The sequence below is a fragment of the Phyllostomus discolor genome, chromosome 6 (assembly GCF_004126475.2).
Source record: "Phyllostomus discolor isolate MPI-MPIP mPhyDis1 chromosome 6, mPhyDis1.pri.v3, whole genome shotgun sequence".
NCBI classification, from domain to species: domain Eukaryota; kingdom Metazoa; phylum Chordata; class Mammalia; order Chiroptera; family Phyllostomidae; genus Phyllostomus; species Phyllostomus discolor.
In genome coordinates this window covers 149,827,405-149,850,716 of record NC_040908.2, presented here as the reverse complement: position 1 = coordinate 149,850,716, position 23,312 = coordinate 149,827,405, and the positions used below count along the sequence as shown (strand labels likewise).

Genomic DNA, 23,312 nt, shown 5'->3' with positions numbered 1-23,312 from the left:
ATTGTATCACTCTATTTACTTCCAAGTAGTCAGTATGTTTCACGCATACTGAATATAGAGGCTCGAATACTAAAATAAGCACAGAAACTTTAGTATATGCTACCACTTATGTATTACTAATGATGTAAGAATTAACCAAGGAGAGTTTTCTTTTTTTGGTCTTCCCACATCTACCTACCTACAAAATTTCCATATTTTCTCCTTATTAGATTAATTGATTCTTTTGGTATGTATTTATCACTCATATATCTCATGCTTGGTCTATCATGAAATTAATGCTGGCCTATATTTTCTTCTGATATTATACTATTACACAACTTGGAAGTTTCAAAATTAGGGTGTGTTTTTTTTTTTTCAGACAGACCTCACTTTTTTTTATTGTTGTTTGTGTCTCTATTTTCCTGACCACTTTTCCCCTCCCCACCCACTCCCACTTCCCACCCTCAATCCTTCCCCACTTTGGCTTTCTCCACAGGCCCTTTATATATGTTTGTTGATGACCTTTACCCTTCTTCCCCCCATTATCCCCCTCTTTCCTCCCCTCTGGTTACTGTTAATTTGTTCTTTATTTCCATGTCTGTTTCTATTTTGCTCACTTGTTTGTTTTATTGATTAGGTTCCACTTATAGGCGAGATCATATGGTATTTGTCTTTCACCACCTGACTTATTTCACTTAGCACAATGCTCTCCAGTTCCATCCATGCTGTCACAAAGGGTAGGAGCTCCTTCTTTCTTTCTGCTGCATAAAATTCCATTGTGTAAATGTACCACAGTTTTTTGATCCACTCATTTACTGATGGGCACTTAGGTTGCCTCCAGCATTTGGCTATTGTAAATTGTGCTGCTATGAACATTGGGGTGCATAGGTTCTTTTGAATTGGTATTTCAGGATTCTTAGGGTATAATCTCAGCAGTGGGATTGCTGGGTCAAAAGTCAGTTCCATTTTTAGTTTTTTGAGAAAATTCCATACTGCTTTCCACATTGGATGCAACAGGCTTCATTCCCGCCAACATGATTTGTACCTCAGAAACCTTAAGATAATCATAATGTCCAGCTCTGCTTGCTAAGTATGTCATATATAACATGGCCTGCCAGACACTGTGCAAATGCTTCTCTTCCATGGAGAACAGGAAGCATTATCCTGTGACATGTACAAATCACAGCAGGACTTCCTTTTCCAGGAGTCAAGTCACAATACTCCCAAATGTAACATGCTTGGTAAAACCCTAAACTTGGAGTAAGTAAATTTGGGTTTTCAGCTTCATTTTGTAACTAATCATTTATGTGATCTGAGGAATGATAATATTGCTTTTTTGATAAACTGCCTTTTTGTTTTGGCACTGTCTATATACTATGTATTTATTAGAATGAGAATGCATAAACTTAGGTTTTATAAACATGATCGATTCTTATCCTCTGATGATATAGATATAAAATAAATCATAAATGACTACTTAATGGCAAAATGACTAAGGGCACCAAGAAAGTCAGAATCCTTGGTAAACAGGGCACCTATTTTGGCACCTCCCTCAGAAAAATGGTGAAGAAAATTGAGATCAGCTAGTACGCCAAGTACATGCGCTCATTTTGTGGCACAACCAAAATGAAGAGGTGAACTATGGGGATCTGGCACTGTGGTTCCTGTGGGGAAAAAACAGCTGCTGGTGGTGTCCGGACCTACAACACGTCTTCTGCTGTCACAGTCGAGTCTGCCATCAGAAGACTAAAGGAAGAGAAAGACCAGGAGAAGCTCCACAATTTGAAACATTACTAGCCTATAATAAATGGGTTAGTTTATGTAACAAACTTTCAGAATCCTATGAGATAGTATTGGGTTTATGTAGCCTATCTGTTGGAAGCAGTTTTAGAATTTGCAGGGAATCAAAAAGAAAACAAGTGGTAATTTCATAAAAATTGTAGATGCAACTCTTTTTTAATATATTTTATTCATTATGCTATTACAGTTGTCCCATTACCCCCTCTTCATTCCCCTTCACCCGGCACACCCTCTCCCACCCACATTCCCCCCTTTAGTTCATATCCATGTGTCATAAGTTCTTTAGCTTCTACATTTCCCATACTATTCTTGCCCTCCCCCTGTCTATTTTCTCCCTACCATCTATGCTACTTATTCTCCATACCTTTTCCCCCTCTCTCCTCCTCCCACTCCCCTGTTTCTAACCCTCCATGTGATCTCCATTTCTGTGGTTCTGTTCCTGTTCTAATTGTTTGCTTAGTTTCTTTTTGTTTTTGTTTTGGGTGTGGTTGTTAATAATTGTGAATTTGCCATCATTTTACTATACATGTTTTTATCTTCTTTGTCTTAGACAAGTCTCTTTAACATTTCATAAAATAAAGGCTTGGTGATGATGAACTCCTTTAACTTGACCTTATCTGAGAAGCACTTTATCTGCCCTTCCATTCTAAATGAAAGCTTTGCTGGATAGAGCAATCTGGGATGTAGGTCCTTGCCTTTTATGAATTGGAATACTTCTTTCCAGCCCCTTCTTGCCTGTAAGGTCCCTTTTGAGAAATCAGCTGACAGTCTGATGGGAACTCTTTTGTAGGTGACTGTATCCTTATCTCTTACTGCTTCTAGGATTCTCTCCTTCATTTTTACCTTGGCTAATGTAATTCAGATATGCCTTGGTGTGTTCCTCCTTGGGTCCAACTTCTTTGGGGCTCTCTGAGCTTCCTGGACTTCCTAGAAGTCTATTTCCTTTGCCAGAATGGGGAAGTTCTCTTTTATTATTTGTTCAAATAAGTTTTCCGCTTGTTGTTCTTCCTCTTCTCCTTCTGGTACTCCTATTATTCAGATATTGGAACATTTAAAGATGTCCTGAGTTTCCTCAGCTTTTCTTCATTTTTTTGAATTCTTATTTTTCCTTTTTTTTTTGTTTGGTTCTTTCTTTCTTCCTTCTGGTCCACTCTATTGATTTGAGTCCCAGTTTCCTTCCCTTCACTGTTGGTTCCCTGCACATTTTCCTTCATTTCTCTTATCATAGCCTTCATTTTTTCATTTAATTTGTGACCAAAATCAACCAATTCTGTGAGCATCCCAATCACCAGTGCTTTGAACTGTGCATCTGATAGGTTGGTTATCTCTTGGTCACTTAAAAGTATTGATTGTGAGACTTCCACTTCTGTTTGAGCCATCTCCCTACCTACCCCCCACCCCCGGTCTGGTCGTGCCTGTTACGTATGAGGGGTGGAGCCTTAGGTGTTCACCAGGGAAGAGCACACCAGTCACTAGGTTGTGATGCTGTGTGCAGGGGCAGGGTCCGAGAGGGAACAATGGCATTTGTTCCTCTCTCTGTCAGACCTCCGTCCCTTCTGCCACTTTCCCTGAGCAAACTGGGCCCCTCTGGTGCCAATTCCCACGTGGGTGGGCTTGTGCACCCCATGGGATTTTCTAAGGACCTCTCCTGTGAGGCTGGGAGTCTCTTCCTATGCCTCAGCCCACAGGTGTTTTCAATCAGAGCCCCAAGGCTCTATTTCCCAGTGCTGGGATCCTGGGTTATGTTCAGTGCCTTGCTTCACAGTCACCACCTAGCTGGGTCTGCTGGTTGCCACCCCGTGGCTGGGGTCTGCCAGCTGCCACTTGCATGCTCAGGGTCTGCCCACTGCGGTCTTGGGCGTCCTGGATGACTTACGTGCCCAGTCCCAATGCTCTCTGCTCTCTGTGCCCGGCTTCCTGACTCTGCCTCTCCTACCGGTCTGGATGAACAGGTCTATTTAAACTTCTTGGTTGTCCGACTTTCATACAGTTCAATTTTCTGTCGGTTCTGGTTGTTATTCTGTTTCTAAATTGTTGTTGTCCCTGTCTTGGTTGTGCGAGGAGGCACAGTGTGCCTACCTATGCCTCCATCTTGGCCGGAAGTCCCTCTGTAAATGTAACTCTTGCTGAGATTGATGCTTTGGTCTGTTTATTGAGGATATATATACATTTCCAATCTATTGAAATATGTCTGATTAGATGTCTATCATTTATGGATAATTTGTATATGAAAATATAAACATAAAATAGGCACTTTTGTATATAATGTTGAATTACACTATACTCTGGATATTTGCATGTAAGAATAGAAAAAAACTTATAAAATGGCTCATGTTTTCTTATTTTTGTAATGTACTCAGAGAATTCACCTTACAGATTAAGGACTCAAAAAATGCACTAGACAATAGTATCAATTTTCAGAAACACTTTCTGGGATCTACAGTTGATCTTTAAGTATTCCATCAGTCTCTCATCTCAATAGCTCCACCTACCCTCCAACCAGGGATCTTGAACACCTTGAACTCACTCCATTATAGCTCTCAATCAAAAAGTAGTCTGTGAAAGCCGTATAATCTGAGAAAGTCGTTATATGAGGGCTTCTTGGGAGGAGGTGGGGATTGCCAGGTAGAGTGATGCAATATTAACAGAAATATTGTTTACATTCTCCAGAGGAGAAAAAAGCATTTGAGAATTGTTCAGAACCATGCAGCTAATGAAGACTGAAATGGAAGTTTAGGCTCACATAGTTTGGTTCTAAGTACAACACCCCCTTCTTTTTTAAAAGAAACAATCAAGTAATCCACTGAATTATTTTCCATACATTTGGGACTGTTATGGATGTCATTAAGGTTTTATTGAAGGTAAAGTTTAACTATACCCTCATTTCTAAATTTTCTATAAAAGTAAATATATGTTTTTTGTCTATACCTTCATAATATTTTCTTCCATGTTTAAACATGCGCACATGCAAGCCTATGAGCACAGAAATACACATGCCCAGTGGTGTAATAGAAAAATGAAGGACTGATTTTATGTGATAACCTTTCTAAATAAACTATTACATACTATATATATTTTCCTAAGAGCTTATCTAAACAAAATATGTATTTTAGAATAATTGTATATTTACATAAAAATTGGACAGATGGTACAGAGAGGGTTTATGCACACCCTAAGCCTAGTTTCCTTTATTAACTTCTTACATTACTGTGGTACATTTGTCACAGTCCATGAACCCATATCGATCCACTGTTATTAACTACAGTTCATACATACGTACTATTTCCTTAGTGTACATATTGATATTTCGTTAGTTTTTAATCTGATGCCCTTTATTCTAGTAAGATCCATACTAGAATACAATGCTGTGTTTATTTGCTGTGTCTCCTTTAGCTTTTCTTAGCAGTGATGGTTTCTCAGACTTCAGTTTCGATGACTTTGACGCTTTGGCTTATCTGTAACCTCACAGGAAACAACATCAACTATAGAACAGTGAAAACACAGTTCTCTTGGTCTTTAGTCTCATTTCCAAAGTTACATAGGTCAGCAGTTTTCCCTCCAACCCCATCAGTGAAACTGTATCACATATTTTTAATATGTATAATTAGATTGTTTTGTGACAGTCTGCCTTCTACCCCGAATTTTCCCAGCTTCCTCTATCATTCTTTAAATTTGTATACTTGAATGTTTACTTGTATACTATGGATTTCTATGGGTCTTGACACATGCATAGTACCATCCATACAGCATAAGTTACTATAAAAAATATTTTCACTGTATCCCCAAAGCCTCTGTGGTTTACATATTAAAATTCCACACCCCCACACCTCTGGGGGTACAGTTATGTGTTTACTGCTCTTATTGTTGCTTTTTCTGGGTATGATGTAAATGGAATAATACAGTAGATAGTCTTTTCAAACTGTCCTTTTTCATATAACAAAATAGATTTAAGGTCTGTCCATGTCCTTTCATGGCTTGATGCCATGCTTCTTTTTAGTGCTAAACAATGTTCTATTGTGTAGATGTATTACAATTTATTTATTCATTAACTCACTGAAGAATGGCTAGGTTGCTTACAAGTTTTTGGCAATTATGAATAAATTTGATGTGTGGACATAAGTTTTCAAGTAAATTGAGCATGAGCTAGGAGCATGATTGTTAGATCACAAAGTAAAGCTATATGTAGCTTTGTAAAAAAACTACCAAACTATCCTACAAAATGATTGCAACATTTTGAATTTCTACCATAGACTATTATGCCATCTCTAAACAAAGACAGTTTTATTTCTTCCATCCTAATATGTATACTTTTCATCTGCTTTCCATTTTTTATCTTACTATATTAGCTGGGACTTCTAGTATGATGTTGAATAGAAGTGGGGGACAGAATACCCTTGCCTTGTTCTCATTCTTAGAGGGCAAGCACTATGGAGAAGGTTTTGAGCTATTTCAGAATAATTAATTTTTTTCTACACCTGCATGGGCATCATTCTGGAATGATGGATTCCAGGATATGATGGAACTGTAAGAACACTATGGGTTCCTAGAGATAAAGCTAATGGAACTATGGAGAACCCACTAACACTTATTCTCAGGAGTTTCTCATTCTCATGCTGATTTATACCAGCCTCCAAAAATTTATCAAAACTAGCATTGTGTTCCTTCAAGTTTATGGTATGTAAGGCCTTGGTGCTGTGTTTTTGAATGAATCTGTATCTCCTGACCTCAGCGTAGTAGTTTGCCTAGTAACCTCATTTCCAATGGCTCCATAAAAATCTGTTTTTTCAGTGTGTCCAGCTTTTTGTTGTTGTAAGAACAGAAGGAATGACTTCCAAGCTTTTTACATTTTGGACCTGAAATCAGAGTCTTAATTTTATTTTTAAACACAGCAATATCCTTTGGAAATGTTTCTAAATTGACTGCAATGAAGTATTACCTATGATAGATTTTTTTTCAAATGAAGTAGAATTTTGCCATTTTCTAAAATGGGTATTTAGGTGTTTCTAGCTTTGTTTTTGTTTTTGTGATTTGTATTCTATTTTACAAAATAAATTTTTTTAAAAACATGTTTTCAAGTCACTTAAGATATTTATTAAAATATTTTTTCCTTCACAACTCTATTTTCCCCCTTCATCAGTCTCCAATTATACTTAGGTCAGGCTATTATATCCCCAAATGACTGACACAGTATTTAATTATTTTTAGTCCCTTTCTAAATAAATTTTTGGATGCATAATTTTTATCCTATTTGTCTTTTTTTCTACTGATATTTTCTTATCTACTTTCCAAATAGATCTTAAGCTTATTTTAGTAATTTTTCACTCTAGCTATTGTAATTTTCACTCTCTAAATTTAATTTGATATATTATTATAATTTGTATAGTCATCACATTCTATTTTTATGTCCTTGAACATATTTATAATAGCTGACTAAGTCCTGGTCTACTAACTGCAACATCTGTGGCATATTACATTCAATTTCCATTGAATACTTCTCCCATCCTTTGATTTTAAGTGTAAGCCTAATGTTTTGTTTTGTGTTGTGTTGTTAGTAAATGCTAGATATTGTAGGAGACAAGATATAAGGAGCTTAAAATATGTTTTCTTCCTTTAAGGTGTATTGAATTTGGCATGGCAGAGATATGAATTACTGGAGGCAAATTTTCTTGATCTTGTCAGACTTGGCTTCCCACTGTGTTAAGTAAAATGTATTCTGATATTGAGCTCACTCTAGGGTATAATCTTTACTTTGAAGTTCTGTCATTTCTGGATCGTCAGTTGAATACTCATGGATCTTTACAAGTCTTTTTTTTTTTTTTTTAGGATGAATCACCAAAGCACAAGCTTTAGAGATCTCTATTTCTCTTGAGCTTTTAGCCTCACAACATCTGCTCTCTACTTGTCTTAGCAAAGTGTTGTTCTCTCCAGTGTGAATATACTCTTGGGCAAATTCCTATAGGTAAACCCCAACCAGAGCTCTGTTAATCCTGATGTTATAGAACATTCCTCTCTGCTCTACTACCTCACAAATATTACCCACTGCAGCAGCTCAGACTCCAGTATGTCCTTCTTTACTTAAGCAAGAACACTATCTCTCCTTAGAAATTTACTTCCTTATGTTGTCATTTAGCAAGTTCCATTCGGCAGATATCCACTTTAAGTGTGAATTTCTTTTTGCTCAAGTATCACATTTCAGTATTAACTTTGGTCCCATCCTTGAAAACAATTGCCTCCTACCTGTTGATAATTGTATAGTTGTTGTTAGAAAGGTAAGTATAACTCCTGTCACTGTAGGATGTCATGAAAAGTACAAAGGGGACTGGTGTATGTGGCAAGAAGTCAAAATAATGTAATCTAATATGAGCCAGACCTTAGGCTTCCACTTTCTGTGGAAGCTTAGCAATTTTCCTTTTCTACTGTTTTTCGACATTACAATAAGTGCAAAACACACAACTTTGGGAAGAATGAAGACAGTGATGGAACCGCAAAAATGAAATTTTTAAAAAGACATTAGTGGCTACTAGCAGGTACTCTATAAAATGGCCAAAATTATCAGAATATAAATGTGACAGGACATAGCTGAACAGTAGCCATTCTTAGGTAGGAGCTGACCAGCAGCCATTCCCAGATAAGCAGTTATCTCAAGGTCATACACTAACCTTCGCTTTCTGCTTCTGTTTGCTTGCTTTTAGCAGTCGTTTCCACCCCCCCACACACACCTTTTTTGCCTTATAACAAGAATATAAGCAAACTCCAGCTTAAGCTCAGGGTCCAGAATTTGGAATTTATCTCCTCTGGATCCACATGTGTGAATAAACCCCACTTCACAAACTCCGAGGCCTTTTCCGTAACACAAATGCATTTGGGAAATGCACATGAGCTTTGATGTTGCACTCACTTTCAAGAAAGTCATTAAATGTTGGCTTTGTCAAGCAAAAAGACAGCAAGTAAATATTTTGTATCAGACACCTTCAATTCCCAAAGTCAAAATTAGTATTATTACACTGGCTTATAACATAAACCAGTGAAAAGATAAAAGAAAGAATTAGAAAAAACTTGTTGTGGTTGCATTCTGACTTGAGTATGCCTCATTAATGAATTGTGTCTGAAATGAAGGACAATATTATAAATGTCCACCAACCCAGCTCAGAAGAAAGAGAATGAAACTCATGTATCGCAATTGCTCGATAAGCCAGAGATTTTTTAGGCAGAAGTTATAAATCAATAGCATTTTTGTTTATCTGATATGCATAATAAATGAAAATACTGGAGGCTAGGTCTACATATAGAAAGAAAACTATATTTGGCCATTGAAAAAAACAGACTTTGATGTGATAGCAGGTTTTAAACCAAGATTTAAGAAAACATTATTCTTATTTGTGAAATAAATACCACTATTGCAGGAAAATACTTTCTGAATCAAGTGGAGATTGCATTGTATGAAAAGGGTAAATAAAATAATTGTTTTAATGAAGGCAAGCTACAAAACTACAGCTTTTGAATGGCTTGTTAGAGTTCAGACTTAAAATATTATATCGATCTTACACATCCTTCAAATGTCAGTTCCAATCAAACATCACACATAAGATAGCACTGGCAATCACTTTTAAAAAGGATGTTCTGCCCTGGCTGGAATAGCTCAATGGATTGAGCGCAGGCTGCAAACCAAAGTGTTGCAGGTTCGATTCCCAATCAGGGTACATGCCTGGGTTGCAGGCCTTGACCCCCAGCAACTGCACATTGATGTTTCTCTCTCTCTCTCTCTTTATCCCTCCCTTCCCTCTCTAAAAATAAATAAATAAAATCTTTAAAAAAAAAGGATGTTCCTCTATAAGGTGAGAAAGAACTTCAGTTTTTCAATGGTAAACAGGTACTTTCTTCTTTTAGAAATACCATGCCATTAATCTAGTCCTGCATTTGTAGAAGAAAAATCCAGGGAGTAACATTCTGCTTTATTTATTTATTTTAATAAATAAAATGGCACCATGGTCAAATGATTTCAGAAAATACTGCATACTGTACCGCTCATTTGAAGAATCACAAAATTTGGTGGTGCACTGAATTCTTAATCTAAAGTATCTTATAGTAAATATATCTATTTAAGAGATTGTATAAGATATTAACCAAAAGAATATAGTTCATAAAATGTTTTTATAATGTTCTCTTCATAGCACAGTTCCAGCGCACACTTTTTTTATTGTAAAAGCATATGGAGATAGAATAGAAAAGAAGGCCTAAATAAACTTTAAATGGATTTGAACATACAATGCAAAAATCTCTTTCCTTCAGCTGTAAGAGTGAGCCAAGGACTGACACATATACGGTACTATGATAAAAGATATTGGAGATCAAACTAAGGACCTGAAATCTCAGTTGTTTCTCTTTGTTGAGGTAATTTTTTAGTTATAGCTAGAAAATGAGACTTTTTGGAATATGGCTATTTACCTAAGAGAACCATTCCTCTTAGGTCTCTCAAAAGGAAGATTTGGATTAAATGTTAAAATCTTTCTTTTTAAAACGAAAGCAAAATATATTGTTAAGGGTTGCAAAATGTGCTGGTGGTTTAAAGTGAATTAAAATTTCTATTTTTAAAGTAATCATTAAATCTGAATTTATTTTACAATGTAAAGCTGCCAAATCTCTATAGCTAGAGAATAAAACATCAAAGAACAGAACAATCTTATTCATAGAGTTTACAGTTTTTGAAGCATAGAAATTTCAACAAATAAGATAGATAAATGAAAAGTAGGTAATGAATACCTAATCATTCAGTGCATTTAATGTTTGAATTATGATAGATATTGAGAAAAATAATTTTGAAAGGAAAGACTGCTCAAAAATTTAAGGCACTTACTTGGTGGAAATTATAGTCCAAACAACTACAATATCTTTCAAAATTAAACTATATTCTCCTAAATTTAACAGCACAGATTAAAATGCTAAATTTTAAGAACTAGCCATGGCTGGTGAGGCTCAGTGGACTGAGTACTGGCCTGTGAACCTAAAGGTCGCCAGTTTGATTCCCAGCCAGGACACCAGCCTGGGTTGCAGGACAGGTCTCCAGTTGGGGGTGTGCAAGAGGCAACTAATCAATGTATCTCTTGCATATTGATATTTCTCTCCCTCTCTTTCTCCCTCCTTCCTCCTCTAAAAATAAATAAAATTTAAAAATATATATTACAAAAATTGAGAACTAAATATGTCTTGGGATATGTTCTTCATATTTATTCCATGACAATAATAAGTAATTGTGCTTGAATCTATCTATACATGAACTAACTTATCTCAGTAATACTCTATGTGGTATATCTTAGGTAGCATTTCAATTTTAAAATTGATAAATCTAAAGTCAAAGAACTTATTAAGTCAATTAAATGTGCATGATGTACAAGATAGAATAGATTATGTTGTAGTAACTAATGGCCACTAAATGTTTGTGGGCAAAACAGCTAAAGTTTTTATCTCCTTTGTGTTACATAATCACTTTGGATTAGCTATAGTCCACCCCATGTCATCTTGACTTAGTATCCCATTCCACCCTGGGGTGAGAGTTCCCTTCACACCCACAAACACTGGCAGAATGTCTGAGAATTCAACTCAGTTCTGACACTCTCCAGCCAGAGGTAGCATCATATGCCACAGCTTAAGGGCTCAGTCCTATATGATTCCCCTACAAACACACACACACACCTCAGACGCCCGACCAAGTGCAGGCCACCTGTGCTTTTGACAAACTGACCACATACTGGACACATACTGGATAGTGCAAGGACCTCCTCCAACTCAGAATGCCTATCTCAAGTCCATGTTATGGAGGCTTTATTATATAGATAAGATTAATTAAAACAGTGGCCACTGTGATAGATTCAATCCAGCTACTCACCCTTCCTGGGAAGTCTAGATGATGGGACTTAAGTTCTAACCCTCTAGCCACATGGTTGGGTATCCTAGCAACAGGCTTCCATCCATCCTTAGTGCTTTCAAGTCACCTCAATTTGTATGACCAAAGACACCTTTATCACTCTCAACACTTGAAAAACTCCAAGATTTCTGGAGCTGTAAGCCAGTAATTGTGGACAAATACCAAAATACATGTGAAATATATTTCAGTCCTCTAAGTGACCAAATATATATTTCTTATAAATCATAATATTACACAGTGACATTTGACAACTAATTCAGAGTGTTTTGTCTCCATATATGTCTATGCTAATAGTTTAAGCATCTTATTATATATTGCTTTTAGTAGGTACAGTTACTATATACTATACGACTTAGAAACATATTGGTAAAGTGCACATCATTTTCATTCCACCAATTGATTGCATTTAAATTGAAATGGAGAGATTTCCTTTTCTATTCATGAAAAATAATCTGCCATCGTAGCTGCCCTCCTCCTCTAACAAATAGAGAATTGGACAAACTATAACAAATAACTGCTCTTGGACATTGGATAAATGGCAGTGTAGGAAAACAAATCCAAAGGGAAAATCAACAAATGAGTTGAACCCTATGATTTAGCTAGTTTACTGTCTGGAAGAATTTCCCAGATTCAGCAAAGCATGGGAAAGCCACAAAGAGATCAGCAGTCTTACTATGATAAGGAGACATAGGTAGGTCAGGGTGGACAGGATGGGTCAAGTATTTCAAAGAGGTATCTTTGGTTGAAAATCTATACACATGTGTGTCAGAAAGCACACAAGCTGGATAAGAAAAAGATGAAAGATAACAATTACAGAGGAAGGTATAAGATGAATAAATTCCAGAATTCACATGCATCCAGAAATCCTGTAGCAATTATGGAACTAGCAAATATGGACATTAAAATTACATACATACACATTCCAAATATTCAAGAAAAATGTGAATACAATTAGGAACTAAATAGAATTTATTAAAGCAGGCTCAAACAGAATATCTTGAGATGAAAAATATAATGCATATTTAAAACAAAAAATATGCCTACTGAAATTAACAATATAGTCAAAACAAAAAAATATATATGTATATAGTCAATTTATTTGGACAGATCTTTTAATAAAAATTTCATAGCAGAGCAATAGTGTTTGCAGATGGTGTCATATGAACAATGCTCCTTTCTCCTCAAAGCAAATAAAAACTTAATTTTTTCACTAAATTTAAATGGATTGAAATGTATCATAAACCTAAATGTCAAAGTTTAAACTAAAAGCACCTAGAATAAAAACTAATGGAGCATATTAATGATGTTGGAGTAGGCAAAACTACTTAGAGCACAGAAAGATCAAACCTAGAAAAATAATATGAATTGAATCTCATCCAAATTAGAAACTTGTACACTTTGAGGAACACTGAACACATGAAAATCTGAACCACAAAATGGGAGAGAGGAACTCCTTCAAAAAACATTTTGAATGTTAAATGGAGTCCTTGCACCTCAATAATAAGAGAAATAACTATATAAAAGATAGGTAAAATGATTGGAACAGACACTACAACAAAGAATAAGCAAATAAGTACATCAAAAAGGTGTTCAACAACATCAGTCATCAAATAAATGCAAATTAAAACCACAAAGTGATACCAGCAAATACTAGAATTGGTAAAATTAAAAAGCATGCCAAAGCTGAGAGGAGATGTAGTACAATTGTATCTCTTGTGTACTACTGTGAAAATGAAAATGGTTCATCACTTTTTAAAACAGTTTGACAGTTTCTTATAAAATTAGACAGGTAATTACCAGCAATTCTATTCCTAAGTGTTTACTCAAGAGAAATGAAAACATATGTTCACATGAATACTTGTACATAAAAGTTTTAGCAACTTTATTCATGATAACCAAAATCTAGAAACATCAACACAGGAATGGCTAAATATACTATGGTATGTCCATACAAGAGCCAGGGACAAAATAGTAAAAACTGTATGCTTTCTTTATTCAAAACTCTGAAGAATATGAATCAAATGTATAATGACATACAGTAGATTAGATTAGTGGCTGCCTGGATAGAAGGGTAATCGGGGAGAGAAGCGGCATTGAGTGTGAAATTCAGATGAACTTTTTGGTCTGGAAGAAATGTTTTGTATCTTACTGTGTGAAAGTTGTTAAAGAATTGTATAAATCTGTCAACACTGTCAAAATGGATATATTTTATTTTGCTTCAACTGTATCTGAATAAATTCACTGAAAATAAAACATTAATAACCTTGGACCTAAAAAGAGAACATGTACTTTGACAGTTTATTAAGAAATATTTAAGTTCCCTTAGTGAAAGAGAACATGTGTTTTGTGGTGCACATCATTGTACTTGCTTTTCTCTGCAAACAGTACAATTTGATATATTCTTCACATTTAGCTCATTAAGTCATGTTTAGTGGAGCCACATTCTGCAAATGGAAAATTAAGCCACGACCTCTTTTCTCCTACTTTATTTGTCTCATAAAGTTAAGAGAGTATACTTAAAATGAATGAAGTATGCTTATTAGTAATTAACAGTAGAATTAACTTGTCTCTCCCAACAGTTCTTCAATTCAAGAACATTATAATATACCAGAACAGGATCACCATAAGTAAAAGACAAATGACATATTCATTTGTGTTTAAGCCAAGAGTATATCTCTTGTAATTATATATACTTTGTGTTTGTGAAAAGTCTAGGGTATAGCCATTAGACTCTCACTTTACAATTCTGATTATTTACTCCTTAGTCCAAGGCATCCTGTTTTTTTTTTTCTTTTTAATGTACCTCTCACCTCATGGGTATCACATTTCTATTAAATTATAATTTTAATAGTATTTCTGTTAAAATACAAAGGGTAGAAAGTCAATTTATAGGCAAATGGAAAGGGGAAAAATAAAGGTAATTACAATTTGAGTGGAATAAAGTAAGGAAACATGATCATTTGATAGGCTAATTCGAAAACCACAATGTTTTGATAGAGTTTGCTACAAACTGGAGCCCATTTTAAGGCAAATTCACGAACAGTCTACCCAAATGGATTGGTCTGCTGTTGTACATATCAAATGTTCACAGCCTATATTAATGTTTTATTCACAGGTTCCCCTCGTCCATTGAAATCCTTGCTTATTCTTGCTTCAGCTGACTGCAAATATGAAAATAGTACAGTAAAATGACATTTGTTTAAATGAGCTTTACAATAAATTTATAATTTAAAATAATTATAAGATACAAATGCAAACAGCCCTTTTAAGTAGAAACTAACTTTTCTTTTTCTCACACTTGAGTTTGGGTGTTTATTATTTAAGACTTGAAAGTTTTGTTGTTGTTGTTTTTTCTGCAGATGTCCTGAGAACTCAGTTCATCGTTTGTTCGATCTACTAGCTGAAATGAATTCTATTTTATCAAGGTTGATAAAATTTTATGTTTTCAGATCTGCCTCACATCTTTCTTGCTACATTGGCTTCATAAATGTGCAGCATTACTATTTTATAGGACCAAGAACGATCCAAGGTAAGGAAATGTCCCAATGACAGACAAAACTAGGATATCTGAAGGTCTATAGCAGACGGGCAAAATCATATCTAATTCATCTAATTTCTTAGATGAAAAGAATTTGATACCATGTTACTTTTATAAAGCTAAGAAAATTTCCTTTTCAAGCAGTTATATATACACATACGCAAATTCAAACCACGTCTGACCACATGCGCTCCAAACCCCCAGGTTCCAACTATTAGCCTTTATTAACAGGGTTACTGCAGAAGCCTCCTTCCTGACCTTCCGGTTTCTCCTGCGTCTGCATTTACTCTCCTACAATAATTACCTGTGGAGCATCCACAGATCATTTTAAGATGTAAGTGAAAACATCTGACTCCTATGCTTAAAAGCTTCCATTTTCTCTCATTTCACTCAAGGTCAAGTCAAGTTCCTTACAGTGGCCACCCATTCTGTGCACAGCCCTTTAACTCTCTAATTTATTTTCACCTACTCAACTCACTCTGCTTCTGTTACATTTGCTTCCTTGCCATTTGTGCAACACCCCACATACACACCTGCATCATCGATATTTCAGAGACTTTGGTTTCAGACTGGAACCCAGATCCCCCGTATATACCTGCACTCTGATCACCTCCATAAAGTCTCTGATCAAATATCTTTTTTTTTAAGGAGACCCAAAGTGAACACCTTAGTGAAATTACACCTGCACCCAACCAGCCCCCCAGATCACCATTATCTTACATTTCATTTTCTTTAATTTTTAATTAATAGGTTAACTGAGATGTAATTAAAGGACATAAAATTCATCTAAGTTTATAGTTCAATGGTTTTAGCATATTTGGGCAGCCATAATTACTATCTAATTGGAAGACATTTCTATAACCCAAAAAGAAACTTTATGCCCACATATAGTCATTTCCTATTACCAAAACCAGTCCCAGGCAACTATTAACCTATTTCTGTCCCTATAGACTCATCTTTTTGGACATTTGATAGGAAAAGAATCTTAAAATTTGTGTGTGTGTGGCTTCTCTTACTTAGCATGATGTTTTTGTATTTCATTCACCTTTTAGCATATCTCAGTGATCGTTTCCTTTTTATTGCTGAATAGTATTCCCTTTTATGGATTTATTATACATTGTTTACCCATTCACTGGTTAGTGGACATTTGGGTTGTTTCCACTTATTGGCTACTATGAACAATGATGCTATTCATGTGCATGTTTTTGAGTAAACATATATGATCATTTTTCCCATCCTCCAGTTAAACAATATCCATCGCTTTCTTACATATCATAAATATTCTACATATTCTATTACTTATCTGTTGACTTTCACCAACCACTAGAATCTATATTGAAAAATTTCTGTTACTTTTGTCCTAAGTGCCTGGAACAGTTCTTGGTATATAGTAAAAACTCAGAATGTTTGTTGAATGAATAAAGTAATATTCACATATAAAGTACATATTTCTGTTTCTAAGTAAAATATATTTGGCATAGTTTTCATGCTTCTACTTCTTCATCAAATCTGTATTAAACTCTTCTATACTATAGAAACCATGTTATGTATATGTATAAGATTGATATGTATAAAAATGGATAGGATAGAATTTATGCTACAAAAGTCCACAATTATATAATGGAGATGTATATGTAAAGAAATAATCACCAAATGATAAAAAGAAACCATGGTTTCTAGGTGAAAACACACTCCCAAAGATGTCTATACACTCTCCCTAGAACTTGTGAATATATTATAGTACATGGCAAGGATGAGCTAAAGTTACAGATAGAGTTAAGACTTCTAATTAGGTGACCTTAAAATAGAGTGCCCTGGGTTATCCAGGAAGGCCCAATGTAATCAATAGGTCCTTTATAATTGACAGAGGCTGAAGAGTGTGAGTGAGAGTAGGGGGTGAATGCTGTAGACAGAGTGTCAGAGTGATGTGAAGTAAGAAAGACTCAACCTACTATTGCTGGCTTTGAAGATGGAAGGATCAAGGAACTGCACAACCTGCAGAAGCTGGTAAAGGCAAAAACATAGATTGTCTCCTGGAGCTCCCAGAAAGGAATGCAGCCCTGCCGATGGCTTCGTTTTAGCCTAGTGAAGTCCATGTCAGCCTTCTGACTTCCAGAACTGTAAGATAGTATATTTGCATTGTATTAAGCTACTAAGTGTGTAGTACGGCAGCAATAGAAAGCTGATGGAGGAACCATATGGACTAGCTAGACAAAAAGAAAAGAGGTGGGGCCTGAATCCCTGTTATGTTTGTTTATCAAGCTCTTGCTCTTGCGTGTACTACACTCAGCACAAAATAATTTTTTCAAAGAAGTAGGGGACACGGTCTCTGCTCTTAAGGAAAAAAAAGTTTACAAACTACTTGGATTTTTCCAATGGGAAAACACAACCATATGGCAGAGATGTTAGAAGCACACAGTTGTGCCAACAGGATAATCAACCATCATTTACATGGCCAGCCATCCCAGAGAACTGGCAAGCAAGGAGCATCACTGTAGCAGCTGTTGCCATGGCCCCAAATCCTATGATAGTGACTGAAATAGAAACAAAACAAACAAGCAAATATAAAACCTCAGAGATCTTGAACTCGTAAAACTGAGACACAGCATAGTGTAATGAAAGAGGGTACAGAGCTACCTGAGACCATCTGGGTACTAATCTTGGCTCTACCCCACAATAGGCTTGTGACCTTGGGCCAGTTACCTAAGCATCACCTTTTTCCTTATCTCTACAATGAAGATGGACCCATCTAGCTATCCTTAGGAACTGGCTGCCATCACTTCAAAGATGAAATATTCCTTATTTTTTATATAAAAGATATAATCAAGGACAATGTTAACACAGAAAAAATGTATGTGCATGATTTACTTAATGAATTTAAATTTATTTATTACCTACTTAATGCCAGACTGTTTTATACCTTTACAAATACATACATTAATACCTGCCCATATATATACTTATATATATGTGTGTGTGTATAGTTTATCTAAAGAATATATACATTTATATAGAGAATGTAAATGAAGAATATATATTTAGAAAAGCACCATGCAAGTTTTATAACTAAGCCGGTATATTTTGGAGATTCAGAATGCATAACTGAAAGAACAAAAGCAATTTTGACATGGCCATGCTATCAGCCAGCATTCCCCAGACAAACAGTATACAATTACATATAGACAAAAAATTGTCTCAAGTGATTATGAGGCTGAGAACTCCTAAGACCTTCCATCAGGATGCTGGACACCAAGGAAAGGTGCTGGTGCATTTCCAGGCTGAGCTCAAAAACCAGAGAACCAGGAGAGCTGAGTGTGTATGCCCAATAGGAAAGCGGCCAGGCTCAAGACCCAATAAGAGCTGATGTTTCAGTTTGAGTCCAAAGACAGGAAAAGACTAATGTCCCAGCTCAAGGCAATCAGCAAAGAAAACTCTTTCTTACTTGGGAGTCTGTTAGTGACCACAAGCTATTTTCACTGAACTCTCTAGAGTCTCAGGAACACCAGAAGACAGCAACCCATTTCTCAATAACCCTCCTCCATTATTAACCCAAGTTCTGGTGGTCAATTATCCACAGTGATGAAAAATATTTTGCTTAATCAGGTATACCAGAGGGAGGATGGAGAGAAGAGTGGGTAAAAGATGTAGTACCTAAACACTGAGTTATGCAGAACTTCCAAATATGGATAGATTCATGACATCAAAAATTGAACATATTTAAAATCCCACAGATATCATCAGACACTTGTAAGTACTGAGAAGTTGTCACTTTTCATGTGGCTGATACGGGTTTTTCAAAATTCTAATTCTTGCCTGAAGTATTGAATTAAATCATTGGAAACAAATTGTCGACTGTTTTTCTTGCAGTGATAAGCCTGCTTTGTTTCTTTTCAGGGAGAAGTTCACAAAAGCCTGTCTTAATACTCACAGTTCTTGTTATATACTTTTTCAAATAGAGAAATGGTATTGCCTGCAAAAAGCAGCAGATTGAGCAAAATTCAAATAAACATACAAGTCTAAGTATAACTATTCTCTATGATTTGTAGCAGAAGCACTCCCCATTTTGCAACACAGAATACTAAATAAAATGAAAGTGTACTAAAGGGTTGACATTTAATAAAGTTAATATGGACATTCTTGTGTGTAACTGGCATTGTTTTTATTGTTGGTGTGTGGTGGTGAAGAATACAATGACTAATTCACACATTTTGGTGTCACTGCCTTTATTCTGTGTTATTAACAATTTTTCTGTAGTTGCTTTTGGAGCATCAGTATACCAACACTGTGTTCGAGGGCCAATTTTGTCTTGGTACTATTAAGAAGATAGGTTGACTTCACAGATACCCAAAAAGTATGTTAAGGATATCTAGAGCTCCTAGACCCCACTTTGAGAATCACGGGTGGCATGGAGAGCAGGACCAACGCCGTGTTTAGATCATGCACACTCCAACCTGGTCAATGGGCATGATCACTCGATTCTGGTGTGGTAAACCACATGACACAGCAGGATGGAGTAGTCAAAACATGTGCACCAGAAATGTCTGAAACAACCTGTGTTTATCCAAGCTGACACAAACGATATATGCTTGTGGGAACTGCTGACACACATGCTTATTGGAACTGAGGAAAACATGTTTACAAAAGACTGTGCTCAACAACATGACTCTGCGACAAAGAAGAGTACAAAAGCAAAGGCATTCGAACAGACAGCTGGGAGGGCCAGGAGAGACAGTGAGACACCGCTGATCCAACACCCCCTACTCTCGCTGACTCAGAAGCCCTACAGACTCTGCCTTACAAGAGACGGGTGGAGAAACTGTGCCTATGCCATTGTTTAATCAAAATCTTTGACTTTGCACTATGCTGCTTTGAGATCTCATTTCAGAAGGATGGCATGAACAGTCTTCAGCCAGTTGTTATGGTTATAAATGCTCACAATTGGGCATTCTTAAGGTTTAGCTCTCTTTGGGGTTTGCAAATTGTTCACTGAAAACATTCTTAAAATGATTGGCTTCTTATTTGCAAGTCAGCTGATGTGGTAGCAACCAAATATTCAGGCGTTTGAGCATATGAAAGACTCTACCTGCTTACCTGTGCTAGAAATAACAGCATCAAAAGTGAAGACTTAAGGAAAACTTAGTGACTACTAGATTAGCTTAACTAACTCTATAGTGCTCTTGTTATTTTTTTAAAAAGCATATTTGTAACAGAAATTTAGTTAACATCTTAGAACACATATGCATGCTACTTAAATAAATGTAATCACTGTAAACATTTGTGTGATCTGGGATTTTGTTATTTTGAAATAGGATCTTTTTTGTTTACGAGTTAGTTAAGAACCTGAAAAAAGAACACAATGGTAATGTAGGACACTGAATTTTTCTCCAGATATATTGAATTTTTTCAAAAATGAAATTTCTACCTAGCACAGGTACCAGACCAAATGAACAAACCTAATAATAATATATTGGTTTAGAATAGCAAACAATGAGATTAATGAAGTAATTAATTGTATAGGAGAAGACTACATTTAAAAAAACTTTGGATAACAGAATCTGTTGCTTTAAATTTAAAAGTAAAGAAAAATATTTTTTAAAGGTTTCTTTTTTGATCTTTATAGATTTTCAGGAGAAAATGCCATTTTGAAAACTGAATTTGAGTTGGCATCTTCAAAAAGGGATTGTCTATTTGCCACTTCATTGACGGGCATTGACAATGACCTCCTTCAGTTAAGTACAGTTGTTCGTTAGTTTGAATTGATGTCTCCTGGATATTTCACTCTCATTCATGTTAATCAGTAAGAGGTAGTGAGTTTATAAATGAAAATATATTTCTTCCTTAAAACAGACCTAGGACACTATTTTTTTGCAGAATTCCAATTCTCATATGAGACTAAGACATTTTTGAAAACTAAATCCTAGTTATAAGAACTAAAGTTATAAGAACTTTAAGAACTATTAGTCATAAGAACTAATAGTTATAAGAACTATTTTTTCCACCAAAGTGTAGTCTCAATTTCTTACGCTGTAAAATGGGGCTAATAATATCCTTTAAAACGTTCGAAAATGCTAGAGGGAATTGATAATGAATTTGGTAATGATTACCCTTAAAATCATATGCTTTTCTATATTACCTGAGAGTCTTGTAACCAAACTCTCATCAACTGGTTGGCAAATACAAGCTCTCCTAGAAAAGAACCTGACTGATGCTCACGGCATGCTGTGTATTTATGGCAAGTTACATGTTGGCTACCTGTCCCAAGCAACACTCTAGCCTTATGACTATCCAAGCTATAATATTTCCTCTAAGTCAGCCTCCAGCCTTTGTCACAGACTGGAGGTGCTGGGCCACCTATATAGCCACCAACCCTATAGACAACCTTGTCACAAGGGTGACTATGTTTCTCACTCATCTTCTGTTGGTGCAGGTTCAACCTCAATCAGTAACAAGCATTCAGTAATGACAACACTCCAAAGCTATCACTAACAATGTCACATGAGAGAATTGGGGGATAATGAACTCGAATTCCAAGAGTCCAGATCAGGTCTGAGTCCAGGAGGCTGCTGGACTAATTTATGTGTGTCAAGCATTCAGCTAACTCTTCCACCTGAAAGAAATGCAGCAGAAAACTGAATACCATGTTTCACTGCTAATGTTCATATTTACAGCAGCTCCTACTTGGGACACAGCATTACCAAGGCCGCTCAGAGCCAGCATATACTGAAATTAAGCTCTTTACACCAAGTAAATGGTTGTCCATACCACTAGCTAGTGCACATATGAACTAACGTTTTTAGATTTGGGGAGAAACAAATGCCAATCCTATCACCTGTACTGCTTCTTTCGTTCATTGATTCATGCTTAGAAACCTGTGGGGTTTGGGGCCTGCTGACCCTGAGCACTGGAAGAGGTTGACTTGTGCTGCTTTCTGCCTTAACATGGTTGCATCCATGTTAAGTGTGCAGTCACTTGGTGATTCAGGGTCCTGAGAAGAAGGCGGAATAGTTGCCTCAGATGCATGGAATTGGGGGCTCCCTGAAAGGGCAGCCCAGGACAAGAGTTTAAGTACAAGGCAAATTCCATAGGAAACCCCTTCTGTAAAACTTCAGCAGAAATGGACATCTTTTCACTAATCTTTCCACATTTCTGTTTCTTTGTTGCAGCCTTTACTCCTTGCCATGGCCAGGGCTGGTTCTATCAAAATACATCAAAACATATCCTAATGATTCCATGTCATCTCTAGGACTGTTCAATACCGAGATGTGCATTGATGCTAGCATAGCAGGTAGTACCAGTGAGATTTTTATCTTCTCCGTGTGGTATGTGTTGCTTTGTCCTGTTGTCTCTGTACTTTTTGGCCAAACCAAAATCAATAAGGAATAAGTTATCACTGCTATGCCCAATACCCATTAGGAAGTTATCTGGTTTAATGTCTCTGTGTGTACAATTCTCTGTATGCATAGCTTCAATTCTACTGATCGTCTGCTCAGCTAACCTAAGAACAGTTTTCATTGTGAAACTTCTGGAACAGAAATCAAAGAGGTCTTCGAAGCTGGGTCCAAGAAGATCCAGGACTAATACACTGTGCTCTGTTTCTTGCCCATACCACCAGATGCGGGGGATGCCAATGCCAGCCTGAAGACTCAGAGACTTTGCTCTGGTAGAGGAGCCAGGGACGCCTGGCCTCCTCAGATTCTAGCTTCACGGTCACTTCCTCACCATCGGTGATGCTGATTACCAGATACGTGTCTGGGAAGAAGCCAGACCCAATCTTCTGAATGAGTTTTTGCTTCTCTTCAACAATGACTCTGGCCTTGGTCCTGCCACTGCCCTGCATCCTGGGAGACAAAGAAGACACGAGGCTGGGGCCAAGCCCAACACGTGTCTAAGGGTCAAGGCCACTCGGCTGGTCTGCAGAGCCAGTTGTGGCAAGAAATGGAAAACAAATGGCTTTTTGGAGTCACAGAGCACAGACCCTCCAAGGGGACCTGAGTGCTGAGACTCAGTCTTGTTTCTTTTTGCCAGGCCGCAGTTTGTGAGCGGTTCTTGCCATTCCCAGGCTGGGCCACTTGT

The 23,312-nt window shown here is 36.5% G+C and overlaps 2 pseudogenes; one reads left to right on the top strand and one right to left on the bottom strand.

Moving 5' to 3' along the window:
• The first annotated feature begins 1,465 nt into the window (after window positions 1-1,465).
• LOC114498993 lies at window positions 1,466-1,811 on the top strand (annotated as a pseudogene).
• Window positions 1,812-22,172: 20,361 nt separating this feature from the next.
• On the bottom strand, window positions 22,173-23,076 carry LOC114498992 (annotated as a pseudogene).
• Window positions 23,077-23,312: the final 236 nt, after the last annotated feature.